Source organism: Ambystoma mexicanum, chromosome 9, assembly GCF_040938575.1.
Source record: "Ambystoma mexicanum isolate Mex_15411 chromosome 9, UKY_AmexF1_1, whole genome shotgun sequence".
In the NCBI taxonomy this organism is placed as follows: Eukaryota; Metazoa; Chordata; class Amphibia; order Caudata; family Ambystomatidae; genus Ambystoma; species Ambystoma mexicanum.
The window spans coordinates 407798844-407815106 of record NC_090931.1 but is presented as its reverse complement, the minus strand read 5'-3'; positions in this window follow the sequence as shown (position 1 = coordinate 407815106).

Sequence of the window (16263 nt, the reverse complement as noted above, 5' to 3'; positions counted from 1 at the left end):
CCCAGGATTTTCTTTTTAAAGCTTCCAGCAAGAACATGCAGTTCCAATCTGCAATCTTCTGTTCTCAAGCCAGTGCTAATTGACTGCAGAACCCCAGTCTCTGCAGGTCAGCAGCCCAGCCAGGAGACCTAAGCAGCTTCAGCCAAGTCCTCACTGCAGCACCGCCAAATGTCTAATAACTCTCCTTCTCCCCGAGCTGCTTCAAGAAACCTCTGTCACATCCCTTAAAATGATGTGTACCCAATCAAAGTCCACAATAATCTATCCTCCTTCTTCAACAATGGCTTGGTTTATACAGTTTAGAAACTGTATCTACTCATTTCCTGGCATGCAGATTTTGCATCCAGCTAACACAGTGAACTGAAAAAAAAAAAATGAATCCAAGTGCACGTTTAAACTTTCAGAGCCTGTTTTTTCTACCTCATTTTCACATGGAGATTACATTATTATGTTATTTGATTAGTATTAGTGATTAGAATTTGTTAGTTATGTTAAATAATTAAGGGGCCGATTCATGGAACAAACGTGCGCCGAAAATCTTCACGCAAGCAGGCGCAAGCAGGCGAAAGCGGAAAAAAACAGGCGCATGCACACGCGTGCGATTCATGGAAGTCCCTGCGTGTGTACACCTCGGGATGTGCGCCAAACCCGTGCATGGCGCACAAGTCACTGCAACATCCCGAAAGGCGTGCGCAACGCGCACACTGAAAGCGCACAACCTCGGCGCATACACCAGAAAGTGGGCGGGACACGGGGCATAACGCGCGGAATGGGGAACAACGCGCGAAAATGAGGACGTAACTGGGGATGTACTGCAGGGAAGCAGACGGAACGCCCACACGCACTCGAACCACACGTATTCATGGAATCGAATAGGGCAAAGCCACGCACAGCCAAAGACACGCACAAGCTGAAACACGTCCGCCACACGAAGGCAGGTGGTAGAGTCCCAGCGCATCACAAAAGTGGCAACATACAGCAATTGGGCCTGTGCGAGCGGGGTACGTGTATTTCGGGGGCGCGCGGGAAGTTACACACGCGATTGAGCGGGGTACGTGTATTTCGGGGGCGCGCGGGAAGTTACACACGCGATTCAGCGGGGTACGTGTATTTGGGGGGCGCGCGGGAAGTTACACACGCGATTGAGCGGGGTACGTGTATTTCGGGGGTGCGCAGGAAGTCACACACGCGATTGAGCGGGGTACGTGTATTTCGGGGGCGCACGGGAAGTTACACACGCGATTGAGCGGGGTACGTGTATTTGGGGGGCGCGCGGGAAGTTACACACGCGATTGAGCGGGGTACGTGTATTTCGGGGGTGCGCGGGAAGTCACACACGCGATTGAGCGGGGTACGTGTATTTCGGGGGCGCACGGGAAGTTACACACGCGATTGAGCGGGGTACGTGTATTTCGGGGGTGCGTGGGAAGTTACACACGCGATTGAGCGGGGTACGTGTATTTCGGGGGTGCGCGGGAAATTACACACGCGATTGAGCGGGGTACGTGTATTTCGGGGGCGCGCGGGAAGTTACACACGCAATTGAGCGGGGTACGAGTATTTCGGGGGTGCGCGGGAAGTCACACACGCGATTGAGCGGGGTACGTGTATTACAGGGGTGCGCGGGAAGTCACACACGCGATTGAGCGGGGTACGTGTATTTCGGGGGCGCGCGGAAGTTACACACGCGATTGAGCGGGGTACGTGTATTTCGGGGATGCGCGGGAAGTTACACACGCGATTGAGTGGGGTACGTGTATTCCAGGGGTGCGCGGGTAGATCCACACGAGATCTCATCAGGGTACGTGTATTACAGGGGTGCGCCGGGAGCAGCACACGTGAATTGCACCTGTGGGTCCTCCCAGGTGTTCCCTCTACACCCTCCACGGCCCCTGCAGGTGGCTCACACCACAGGGGCCTACCCAGCACATGTCCTGCAGGCACCCCATCCACCATGGCCATGACCACCAGCCAACCCACATGTCAACTTGCACTACTACCCACCAACGCAAGTCCCCCTGCACCCCCAGCCAACAGGGGCACCCACCACAAGGCCCCCACCCATGTCCAACTCATGTTCCCCACCACCCCCACCCCCCAGCAGTGCAGGGGCACCCACCACCAGGCCCCCACCCATGTCTCCCAGCACCCCCACACCCCAGCCACCAGGGGCAGCCTCCACCAGGCCCCCAACCATGTCTCCAACCACCCCCACCCCCCAGCCACCAGGGGCAGCCTCCACCAGGCCCCCACCCATGTCTCCCACCACCCCCACCCCCCAGCAGTGCAGGGGCAGCCTCCACTAGGCCCCCACCCATGTCTCCCACCACCCCCACCCCTCAGCAGTGCAGGGGCAGCCTCCACCAGGCCCCCACCCATGTCTCCCACCACCCCCACCCCAGCAGTGTGGGGCACCTGCCAGCAGGCCCCCACCCATGTCCAACTCATGTTCCCCACCACCCCCACCCCCCAGCACTGTGGGACACCTGCCAGCAGGCCCCACCCATGTCTCCCACCACCCCCACCCTCCAGCCACCAGGGGCAGCCTCCACCAGGCCCCCACCCATGTCTCCCACCACCCCCACCCCCCACTCCCCAGGGGCAGCCTCCACCAGGCCCCCACCCATGTTTCCCAGCCCTCCCACCCCCCAGCAGTGCAGGGGCAGCCTCCACCAGGCCCCCACCCATGTCTCCCAGCACCCCCACCACCCAGCCACCAGGGTCAGCCTCCACCGGGCCCCCACCCATGTCTGCCACCACCCCCACCCCCCAGCAGTGCAGGGGCAGCCTCCACCAGGCCCCCACCCATGTCTCCCACCACCCCCACCCCTCAGCAGTGCAGGGGCAGCCTCCACCAGGCCCCCACCCATTTCTCCCACCACCCCCACCCCCCAGCACTGTGGGGCACCTGCCAGCAGGCCCCCACCCATATCCAACTCATGTTCCCCACCACCCCCACCCCCCAGCACTGTGAGGCACCTGCCAGCAGCCCCCCACCCATGTCCAACTCATGTTCCCCACCACCCCCACCCCCCAGCAGTGCAGGGGAACCCACCAATAGGCCCCCACCCATGTCTCCCACCACCCCCATCCCCCAGCACTGTGGGGCACCTGCCAGCAGGCCCCCATCCATGTCCATCTCATGTTCCCCACCACCCCCACCCCCCAGCACTGTGGGGCACCTGCCAGCAGGCCCCCACCCATGTCCAACTCATGTTCCCCACCCTCCCCACCCCCCAGCACTGTGGGACACCTGCCAGCAGGCCCCCACCCATGTCTCCCACCACCCCCACCCCCAGCACTGTGGGGCACCTGCCAGCAGGCCCCCACCCATGTCCAACTCATGTTCCCCACCACCCCCACCGCCCAGGAGTGCAGGGGCACCCACCACCAGGCCCCCACCCGTGTCTCCCACCACCCCCACCCACCAGCACTGTGGGGCACCTGCCAGCAGGCCCCCACCCATGTCCAACTCATGTTCCCCACCACCCCCACCCCCACCCCCAGCACTGTGGGGCACCTGCAAGCAGGCCCCCACCCATGTCTAACTCATGTTCCCCACCACCCCCACCCCCCAGCACTGTGGGGCACCTGCCAGCAGGCCCACCCATGTCTCCCACCACCCCCACCCCCCAGCCCCCAGGGGCAGCCTCCACCAGGCCCCCACCCATGTCTCCCACCACCCCCACCCCCCACTCCCCAGGGGCAGCCTCCACCAGGCCCCCACCCATGTCTCCCACCCCCCACCCCCCAGCAGTGCAGGGGCACCCACCACCAGGCCCCCACCCATGTCTCCCAGCACCCCCACCCCCCAGCCACCAGGGGCAGCCTCCACCAGGCCCCCACCCATGTCTCCCACCACCCCCACCCCCCAGCAGTGCAGGGGCAGCCTCCACCAGGCCCCCACCCATGTCTCCCAGCACCCCCACCCCCCAGCCACCAGGGGCAGCCTCCACCAGGCCCCCACCCATGTCTCCCACCACCCCCACCCCCAGCAGTGCAGGGGCAGCCTCCACCAGGCCCCCACCCATGTCGCCCACCACCCCCACCCCTCAGCAGTGCAGGGGCAGCCTCTACCAGGCCCCCACCCATGTCTCCCACCACCCCCATCCCCAGCAGTGTGGGGCACCTGCCAGCAGGCCCCCACCCATGTCCAACTCATGTTCCCCACCACCCCCACCCCTCAGCACTGTGGGACACCTGCCAGCAGGCCCCACCCATGTCTCCCACCACCCCCACCCTCCAGCCACCAAGGGCAGCCTCCACCAGGCTCCCACCCATGTCTCCCACCACCCCCACCCCCCACTCCCCAGGGGCAGCCTCCACCAGGCCCCCACACATGTCTCCCACCCCTCCCACCCCCCAGCAGTGCAGGGACAGCCTCCACCAGGCCCCCACCCATGTCTCCCAGCACCCCCACCACCCAGACACCAGGGTCAGCCTCCACCGGGCCCCCACCCATGTCTGCCACCACCCCCACCCCCAAGCAGTGCAGGGGCAGCCTCCACCAGGCCCCCACCCATGTCTCCCACCACCCCCACCCCTCAGCAGTGCAGGGGCAGCCTCCACCAGGCCCCCACCCATTTCTCCCACCACCCCCACCCCCCAGCACTGTGGGGCACCTGCCAGCAGGCCCCCACCCATATCCAACTCATGTTCCCCACCACCCCCACCCCCCAGCACTGTGGGGCACCTGCCAGCAGCCCCCCACCCATGTCCAACTCATGTTCCCCACCACCCCCACCCCCCAGCAGTGCAGGGGAACCCACCAATAGGCCCCCACCCATGTCTCCCACCACCCCCATCCCCCAGCACCCTGGGGCACCTGCCAGCAGGCCCCCATCCATGTCCATCTCATGTTCCCCACCACCCCCACCCCCCAGCACTGTGGGGCACCTGCCAGCAGGCCCCCACCCATGTCCAACTCATGTTCCCCACCACCCCCACCGCCCAGGAGTGCAGGGGCACCCACCACCAGGCCCCCACCCATGTCTCCCACCACCCCCACCCACCAGCACTGTGGGGCACCTGCCAGCAGGCCCCCACCCATGTCCAACTCATGTTCCCCACCACCCCCACCCCCAGCACTGTGGGGCACCTGCAAGCAGGCCCCCACCCATGTCCAACTCATGTTCCCCACCACCCCCACCCCCCAGCACTGTGGGGCACCTGCCAGCAGGCCCACCCATGTCTCCCACCACCCCCACCCCCCAGCCCCCAGGGGCAGCCTCCACCAGGCCCCCACCCATGTCTGCCACCACCCCCACCCCCCACTCCCCAGGGGCAGCCTCCACCAGGCCCCCACCCATGTCTCCCACCCCCCACCCCCCAGCAGTGCAGGGGCACCCACCACCAGGCCCCCACCCATGTCTCCCAGCACCCCACCCCCCAGCCACCAGGGGCAGCCTCCACCAGGCCCCCACCCATGTCTCCCACCACCCCCACCCCCCAGCAGTGCAGGGGCAGCCTCCACCAGGCCCCCACCCATGTCTCCCAGCACCCCCACCCCCCAGCCACCAGGGGCAGCCTCCACCAGGCCCCCACCCATGTCTCCCACCACCCCCACCCCCCAGCAGTGCAGGGGCAGCCTCCACCAGGCCCCCACCCATGTCGCCCACCACCCCCACCCCTCAGCAGTGCAGGGGCAGCCTCCACCAGGCCCCCACCCATGTCTCCCACCACCCCATCCCCAGCAGTGTGGGGCACCTGCCAGCAGGCCCCCACCCATGTCCAACTCATGTTCCCCACCACCCCCACCCCCCAGCACTGTGGGACACCTGCCAGCAGGCCCCACCCATGTCTCCCACCACCCCCACCCTCCAGCCACCATGGGCAGCCTCCACCAGGCTCCCACCCATGTCTCCCACCACCCCCACCCCCCACTCCCCAGGGGCAGCCTCCACCAGGCCCCCACACATGTCTCCCACCCCTCCCACCCCCCAGCAGTGCAGGGACAGCCTCCACCAGGCCCCCACCCATGTCTCCCAGCACCCCCACCACCCAGACACCAGGGTCAGCCTCCACCGGGCCCCCACCCATGTCTGCCACCACCCCCACCCCCAAGCAGTGCAGGGGCAGCCTCCACCAGGCCCCCACCCATGTCTCCCACCACCCCCACCCCTCAGCAGTGCAGGGGCAGCCTCCACCAGGCCCCCACCCATTTCTCCCACCACCCCCACCCCCCAGCACTGTGGGGCACCTGCCAGCAGGCCCCCACCCATATCCAACTCATGTTCCCCACCACCCCCACCCCCCAGCACTGTGGGGCACCTGCCAGCAGCCCCCCACCCATGTCCAACTCATGTTCCCCACCACCCCCACCCCCCAGCAGTGCAGGGGAACCCACCAATAGGCCCCCACCCATGTCTCCCACCACCCCCATCCCCCAGCACCGTGGGGCACCTGCCAGCAGGCCCCCATCCATGTCCATCTCATGTTCTCCACCACCCCCACCCCCCAGCACTGTGGGGCACCTGCCAGCAGGCCCCACCCATGTCCAACTCATGTTCCCCACCCCACCCACCCCCCAGCACTGTGGGACACCTGCCAGCAGGCCCCCACCCATGTCTCCCACCACCCCCACCCCAGCACTGTGGGGCACATGCCAGCAGGCCCCCACCCATGTCCAACTCATGTTCCCCACCACCCCCACCCCCCAGGAGTGCAGGGGCACCCACCACCAGGCCCCCACCCATGTCTCCCACCACCCCCACCCCCCAGTACTGTGGGGCACCTGCCAGCAGGCCCCCACCCATGTCCAACTCATGTTCCCCACCACCCCCACCCCCCAGCAGTGCAGGGGAACCCACCAATAGGCCCCCACCCATGTCTCCCACCACCCCCATCCCCCAGCACCGTGGGGCACCTGCCAGCAGGCCCCCATCCATGTCCATCTCATGTTCCCCACCACCCCCACCCCCCAGCACTGTGGGGCACCTGCCAGCAGGCCCCCACCCATGTCCAACTCATGTTCCCCACCCCACCCACCCCCCAGCACTGTGGGACACCTGCCAGCAGGCCCCCACCCATGTCTCCCACCACCCCCACCCCAGCACTGTGGGGCACATGCCAGCAGGCCCCCACCCATGTCCAACTCATGTTCCCCACCACCCCCACCCCCCAGGAGTGCAGGGGCACCCACCACCAGGCCCCCACCCATGTCTCCCACCACCCCCACCCCCCAGTACTGTGGGGCACCTGCCAGCAGGCCCCCACCCATGTCCAACTCATGTTCCCCACCACCCCCACCCCCCCAGCACTGTGGGGCACCTGCGAGCAGGCCCACCCATGTCTCCCACCACCCCCACCCCCCAGCCACCAGGGGCAGCCTCCACCAGGCCCCCACCCATGTCTCTCACCACCCCCACCCCCCACTCCCCAGGGGCAGCCTCCACCAGGCCCCCACCCATGTCTCCCATCCCCCACTCCCCAGCAGTGCAGGGGCAGCCTCCACCAGGCCCCCACCAATGTCTCCCAGCACCCCCACCACCCAGCCACCAGGGGCAGCCTCCACCAGGCCCCCACCCATGTCTCCCACCACCCCCACCCCCAGGAGTGCAGGGGCACCCACCACCAGGCCCCCACCCATGTCTCCCACCACCCCCACCCCCCAGCACTGTGGGGCACCTGCCAGCAGGCCCCCACCCATGTCCAACTCATGTTCCCCACCACCCCCACCCCCAGCACTGTGGGGCACCTGCAAGCAGGCCCCCACCCATGTCCAACTCATGTCTCCCACCACCCCCCACCCCCCAGCCACCAGGGGCAGCCTCCACCAGGCCCCCACCCATGTCTCCCACCACCCCCACCCCCCACTCCCCAGGGCAGCCTCCACCAGGCCCCACCCATGTCTCCCACCCCCCACCCCCAGCAGTGCAGGGGCACCCACCACCAGGCCCCCACCCATGTCTCCCAGCACCCCCAACCCCCAGCCACCAGGGGCAGCCTCCACCAGGCCCCCACCCATGTCTCCCACCACCCCCACCCCCCAGCAGTGCAGGGGCAGCCTCCACCAGGCCCCCACCCATGTCTCCCAGCACCCCCACCCCCCAGCCACCAGGGGCAGACTCCACCAGGCCCCCACCCATGTCTCCCCACCACCCCCACCCCCCAGCAGTGCAGGGGCAGCCTCCACCAGGCCCCCACCCATGTCTCCCACCACCCCCACCCCTCATCAGTGCAGGGGCAGCCTCCACCAGGCCCCCACCCATGTCTCCCACCACCCCCATCCCCAGCAGTGTGGGGCACCTGCCAGCAGGCCCCCACCCATGTCCAACTCATGTTCCCCACCACCCCACCCTCCACCCACCAGGGGCAGCCTCCACCAGGCCCCCACCCATGTCTCCCACCACCCCCACCCCCCACTCCCCAGGGGCAGCCTCCACCAGGCCCCCACCCATGTCTACCACCCCTCCCACCCCCCAGCAGTGCAGGGGCAGCCTCTACCAGGCCCCACCCATGTCTCCCAGCACCCCCACCACCCAGCCACCAGGGTCAGCCTCCACCGGGCCCCCACCCATGTCTGCCACCACCCCCACCCCCAGCAGTGCAGGGGCAGCCTCCACCAGGCCCCCACCCATGTCTCCCACCACCCCCACCCCTCAGCAGTGCAGGGGCAGCCTCCACCAGGCCCCCACCCATGTCTCCCACCACCCCCATCCCCAGCAGTGTGGGGCACCTGCCAGCAGGCCCCCACCCATGTCCAACTCATGTTCCCCACCACCCCCACCCCCTAGCACTGTGGACACCTGCCAGCAGGCCCCACCCATGTCTCCCACCACCCCCACCCTCCAGCCACCAGGGCAGCCTCCACCAGGCCCCCACCCATGTCTCCCACCACCCCCATCCCCCACTCCCCAGGGGCAGCCTCCACCAGACCCCACCCATGTATCCCACCCCTCCCACCCCCCAGCAGTGCAGGGGCAGCCTCCACCAGGCCCCCACCCATGTCTCCCAGCACCCCCACCACCCAGACACCAGGGTCAGCCTCCACCGGGCCCCCACCCATGTCTGCCACCACCCCCACCCCCCAGCAGTGCAGGGGCACCTGCCAGCAGGCCCCCACCCATGTCCAACTCATGTTCCCCACCCCCCCACCCCCCAGCACTGTGGGACACCTGCCAGCAGGCCCCCACCCATGTCTCCCACCACCCCCACCCCCAGCACTGTGGGGCACATGCCAGCAGGCCCCCACCCATGCCCAACTCATGTTCCCCACCACCCCCACCCCCCAGGAGTGCAGGGGCACCCACCACCAGGCCCCCACCAATGTCTCCCACCACCCCCACCCCCCAGCACTGTGGGACACCTGCCAGCAGGCCCCCACCCATGTCTCCCACCACCCCCACCCCCAGCACTGTGGGGCACATGCCAGCAGGCCCCACCCATGCCCAACTCATGTTCCCCACCCCCCCCACCCCCCAGCACTGTGGGGCACCTGCCAGCAGGCCCACCCATGTCTCCCACTACCCCCACCCCCCAGCCACCAGGGCAGCCTCCACCAGGCCCCCACCCATGTCTCCCCACCACCCCCACCCCCCACTCCCCAGGGGCAGCCTCCACCAGGCCCCCACCCATGTCTCCCACCCCCCACCCCCCAGCAGTGCAGGGGCAGCCTCCACCAGGCCCCCACCCATGTCTCCCAGCACCCCCACCACCCAGCCACCAGGGCAGCCTCCAACAGGCCCCCACCCATGTCTCCCACCACCCCCACCCCCCAGCAGTGCAGGGGTAGCCTCCACCATGCCCCCACCCATGTCTCCCACCACCCCCACACCCCAGCAGTGCAGGGGCAGCCTCCACCAGGCCCCCACCCATCTCTCCCACCACCCCCACCCCCCAGCACTGTGGGGCACCTGTCAGCTGGCCCCCACCCATGTCCAACTCATGTTCCCCACCATCCCCACCCCCCAGCACTGCGGGGCACCTGCCAGCAGGCCCCCACCCATGTCCAACTCATATTCCCCACCACCCCCACCCCCCAGCACTGTGGGGCACCTGCCAGTAGGCCCCACCCATGTCTCCCACCACCCCCACCCCCCCAGCACTGTGGGGCACTTGCCAGCAGGCCCCCACCCATGTCCAACTCATGTTCCCCACCACCCCCACCCACAGCAGTGCAGGGGCACCCACCACCAGGCCCCCACCCATGTCTCCCACCACCCCCACCCCCCCAGCACTGTGTTGCACATGCCAGCCAGGCCCCCACCCATGTCCAACTCATGTTCCCCACCCCCCACCCCCCAGCACTGTGGGGCGCCTGCCAGCAGGCCCCCACCCATGTCCAACTCATGTTCCCCACCACCCCCACCCTCCACCCACCAGGGGCAGCCTCCACCAGGCCCCCACCCATGTCTCCCACCACCCCCACCCCCACTCCCCAGGGGCAGCCTCCACCAGGCCCCCACCCATGTCTCCCACCCCTCCCACCCCCCAGCAGTGCAGGGGCAGCCTCCACCAGGCCCCCACCCATGTCTCCTACCACACCCACCCCCCACTCCCCAGGGGCCGCCTCCACCAGGCCCCCACCCATGTCTCCCACCCCCCCACCCCCCAGCAGTGCAGGGGCAGCCTCCACCAGGCCTCCACCCATGTCTCCCAGCACCCCCACCACCCAGCCACCAGGGGCAGCCTCCACCAGGCCCCCACCCATGTCTCCCACCACCCCCACCCCCAGCAGTGCAGGGGCAGCCTCCACCAGGCCCCCACCCATGTCTCCCACCACCCCCACCCCCCAGCACTGTGGGGCACCTGCCAGCAGGCCCCCACCCATGTCCAACTCATGTTCCCCACCACCCCCACCCCCCAGCACTGTGGGGGCACCTGCCAGCAGGCCCCCACCCATGTCCAACTCATGTTCCCCACCACCCCCACCCCCCAGCACTGTGGGGCACCTGCCAGCAGGCCCCCACCCATGTCCAACTCATGTTCCCCACCCCCACACCCCCCAGCAGTGCAGGGGCACCCACCACCCAGCCCCCACCCATGTCTCCCACCACCCCCACCCCCCAGCACTGTGGAGCACCTGCCAGAAGGCCCCACCCATGTCCAACTCATGTTCCCCACCACCCCAGCCCCCAGCACTGTGGGGCACCTGCCAGCAGGCCCCCACCCATGTCCAACGCATGTTCCCCACCACCCCCACCCCCCAGCACTGTGGGGCACCTGCAGCAGGCCCCCACCCATGTCTCCCACTACCCCTACCCCCCAGCACTGTGGAGCACCTGCCAGAAGGCCCCCACCCATGTCCAACTCATGTTCCCCACCACCCCCAGCCCCCAGCACTGTGGGGCACCTGAAAGCAGGCCCCACCCATGACCAACTCATGTTCCCCACCACCCCACCCCCCCAGCATTGTGGGGCACCTGCCAGCAGGCCCCCACCCATGTCCAACTCATGTTCCCCACCACCCCCAGCCCCCAGCACTGTGGGGCACCTGCCAGCAGGCCCCCACCCATGTCCAACGCATGTTCCCCACCACCCCCACCCCCCAGCACTGTGGGGCACCTGCCAGCAGGCCCCCACCCATGTCTCCCACCACCCTCACCCCCCAGCACGGTGGGGCAACTGCCAGAAGGCCCCCACCCATGTCCAACTCATGTTCCCCACCTCCCCCAGCCCCCAGCACTGTGGGGCACCTGCCAGCAGGCCCCACCCATGTCCAACTCATGTTCCCCACCACCCCCACCCCCCAGCACTGTGGGGCACCTGCCAGCAGGCCCCCACCCATGTCTCCCACTACCCCCACCCCCAGCACTGTGGGGCACCTGCCAGCAGGCCCCCACCCATGTCCAACTCATGTTCCCACCACCCCCACCCCCCAGCAGTGCAGGGGCACCCACCACCAGGCCCCCACCCATGTCTCCCACCACCCCCACCCCCCAGCACTGTGGGACACCTGCCAGCAGGCCCCCACCCATGTCCAACTCATGTTCCCCACCACCTCCACCCCCCAGCACTGTGGGGCACCTGCCAGCAGGCCCCACCCATGTCTCCCACCACCCCCACCCCCCAGCCACCAGGGGCAGCCTCCACCAGGCCCCCACCCATGTCTCCCACCACCCCCACCCCCCACTCCCCAGGGGCAGCCTCCACCAGGCCCCCACCCATGTCTCCCAGCACCCCCACCACCCAGCCACCAGGGGCAGCTTCCACCAGGCCCCCACCCATGTCTCCCACCACCCCACCCCCCAGCAGTGCAGGGGCAGCCTCCACCAGGCCCCCACCCATGTCTCCCACCACCCCCACCCCCAGCACTGTGGGGCACCTGCCAGCAGGCCCCACCCATGTCCAACTCATGTTCCCCACCACCCCCACCCCCCAGCACTGTGGGGGCACCTGCCAGCAGGCCCCCAACCATGTCCAACTCATGTTCCCCACCACCCCCACCCCCCAGCACTGTGGGGCACCTGCCAGCAGGCCCCACCCATGTCAACTCATGTTCCCCACCACCCCCACCCCCCAGCACTGTGGGGCACCTGCCAGCAGCCCCCACCCTTGTCTCCCACCACCACCACCCCCAGCACTGTGGGGCACCTGCCAGCAGGCCCCCACCCATGTCCAACTCATGTTCCCCACCACCCCCACCCCCAGCACTGTGGGGCACCTGCCAGCAGGCCCCCAGCCATGTCCAACTCATGTCCCCACCACCCCCACCCCCCAGCACTGTGGGGCACCTGCCAGCAGGCCCCCACCCATGTCTCCCACTACCCCCACCCCCAGCCACTGTGGGGCACCTGCCAGCAGGCCCCCACCCATGTCCAACTCATGTTCCCCACCACCCCCACCCCCAGCAGTGCAGGGGCACCCACCACCAGGCCCCACCCATGTCTCCCACCACCCCCACCCCCAGCACTGTGGGACACCTGCCAGCAGGCCCCCACCCATGTCCAAATCATGTTCCCCACCACCTCCACCCCCAGCACTGGGGGGCACCTGCCAGCAGGCCCCACCCATGTCTCCCACCACCCCCACCCCCCAGCCACCAGAGGCAGCCTCCACCAGGCCCCCACCCATGTCTCCCACCACCCCCCACCCCCCCACTCCCCAGGGGCAGCCTCCACCAGGCCCCCACCCATGTCTGCCACCCCCTCCACCCCCCAGCAGTGCAGGGGCAGCCTCCACCAGGCCCCCACCCATGTCTCCCAACACCCCCACCACCCAGCCACCAGGGCAGCTTCCACCAGGCCCCCACCCATGTCTCCCACCACCCCCACCCCCCAGCAGTGCAGGGCAGCCTCCACCAGGCCCCCACCCATGTCTCCCACCACCCCCACCCCCAGCACTGTGGGGCACCTGCCAGCAGGCCCCCACCCATGTCCAACTCATGTTCCCCACCACCCCCACCCCCCAGCACTGTGGGGCACCTGCCAGCAGGCCCCCACCCATGTCCAACTCATGTTCCCCACCACCCCCACCCCCCAGCACTGTGGGGCACCTGCCAGCAGGCCCCCACCCATGTCAACTCATGTTCCCCACCACCCCACCCCCCAGCACTGTTGGGCACCTGCCAGCAGGCCCCCACCCATGTCCAACTCATGTTCCCCACCTCCCCCAGCCCCCAGCACTGTGGGGCACCTGCCAGCAGGCCCCCACCCATGTCCAACTCATGTTCCCCACCACCCCCACCCCCCAGCACTGTGGGGCACCTGCCAGCAGGCCCCCACCCATGTCTCCCACTACCCCCACCCCCAGCACTGTGGGGCACCTGCCAGCAGGCCCCCACCCATGTCCAACTCATGTTCCCCACCACCCCCACCCCCCAGCAGTGCAGGGGCCACCCACCACCAGGCCCCCACCCATGTCTCCCACCACCCCACCCCCAGCACTGTGGGGACACCTGCCAGCAGGCCCCCACCCATGTCCAACTCATGTTCCCCACCACCTCCACCCCCCAGCACTGTGGGGCACCTGCCAGCAGGCCCCACCCATGTCTCCCACCACCCCCACCCCCCAGCCACCAGGGGCAGCCTCCACCAGGCCCCCACCCATGTCTCCCACCACCCCCACCCCCCACTCCCCAGGGGCAGCCTCCACCAGGCCCCCACCCATGTCTCCCAGCACCCCCACCACCCAGCCACCAGGGGCAGCTTCCACCAGGCCCCCACCCATGTCTCCCACCACCCCCACCCCCCAGCAGTGCAGGGGCAGCCTCCACCAGGCCCCCACCCATGTCTCCCACCACCCCCACCCCCAGCACTGTGGGGCACCTGCCAGCAGGCCCCCACCCATGTCCAACTCATGTTCCCCACCACCCCCACCCCCCAGCACTGTGGGGCACCTGCCAGCAGGCCCCCACCCATGTCCAACTCATGTTCCCCACCACCCCCACCCCCCAGCACTGTGGGGCACCTGCCAGCAGGCCCCCCACCCATGTCAACTCATGTTCCCCACCACCCCCACCCCCCAGCACTGTGGGGGCACCTGCCAGCAGGCCCCCACCCTTGTCTCCCACCACCACCACCCCCCAGCACTGTGGGGCACCTGCCAGCAGGCCCCCACCCATGTCCAACTCATGTTCCCCACCCCCACCCCCAGCACTGTGGGGCACCTGCCAGCAGGCCCCCACCCATGTCCAACTCATGTTCCCCACCACCCCCACCCCCCAGCACTGTGGGGCACCTGCCAGCAGGCCCCCACCCATGTCTCCCACTACCCCCACCCCCAGCACTGTGGGGCACCTGCCAGCAGGCCCCCACCCATGTCCAACTCATGTTCCCCACCACCCCCACCCCCAGCAGTGCAGGGGCACCCACCACCAGGCCCCACCCATGTCTCCCACCACCCCCACCCCCCAGCACTGTGGGACACCTGCCAGCAGGCCCCCACCCATGTCCAAATCATGTTCCCCACCACCTCCACCCCCCAGCACTGGGGGGCACCTGCCAGCAGGCCCCACCCATGTCTCCCCCCACCCCCACCCCCCAGCCACCAGGGGCAGCCTCCACCAGGCCCCCACCCATGTCTCCCACCACCCCCACCCCCCACTCCCCAGGGGCAGCCTCCACCAGGCCCCCACCCATGTCTGCCACCCCCTCCACCCCCAGCAGTGCAGGGGCAGCCTCCACCAGGCCCCCACCCATGTCTCCCAGCACCCCCACCACCCAGCCACCAGGGGCAGCTTCCACCAGGCCCCCACCCATGTCTCCCACCACCCCCACCCCCCAGCAGTGCAGGGGCAGCCTCCACCAGGCCCCCACCCATGTCTCCCACCACCCCCACCCCCAGCACTGTGGGGCACCTGCCAGCAGGCCCCCACCCATGTCCAACTCATGTTCCCCACCACTCCCACCCCCCAGCACTGTGGGGCACCTGCCAGCAGGCCCCCACCCATGTCCAACTCATGTTCCCCACCACCCCCACCCCCCAGCACTGTGGGGCACCTGCCAGCAGGCCCCCACCCATGTCAACTCATGTTCCCACCACCCCCCACCCCCCAGCACTGTTGGGCACCTGCCAGCAGGCCCCCACCCTTGTCTCCCACCACCCCCACCCCCCAGCACTGTGGGGCACCTGCCAGCAGGCCCCCACCCATGTCCAACTCATGTTCCCCACCACCCCCACCCCCAGCAGTGCAGGGGCACCCACCACCAGGCCCCCACCCATGTCTCCCACCACCCCCCACCCCCTAGCACTGTGGGGCACATGCCAGCAGGCCCCCACCCATGTCCAACTCATGTTCCCCACCCCCCACCCCCCAGCACTGTGGGGCACCTGCCAGCAGGCCCCCACCCATGTCCAACTCATGTTCCCCCACGACCCCCACCCCCAGCACTGTGGGGCACCTGCCAGCAGGCCCCACCCATGTCTCCCACCACCCCCACCCCCCAGCCACCAGGGCAGCCTCCACCAGGCCCCCACCCATGTCTCCTACCACCCCCACCCCCACTCCCCAGGGGCAGCCTCCACCAGGCCCCCACCCATGTCTCCCACCCCCCCACCCCCCAGCAGTGCAGGGGCAGCCCCCACCAGGCCCCCACCCATGTCTCCCAGCACCCCCACCACCCAGCCACCAGGGCAGCCTCCACCAGGCCCCACCCATGTCTCCCACCACCCCCACCCCCCAGCAGTGCAGGGGCAGCCTCCACCAGGCCCCCACCTATGTCTCCCACCACCCCACCCCCCAGCAGTGCAGGGGCAGACTCCACCAGGCCCCCACCCATGTCTCCCACCACCCCCACCCCCCAGCACTGTGGGGCACCTGCCAGCAGGCCCCCATCCATGTCCGACTCATGTTCCCCACCACCCCCACCACCCAGCACTGTG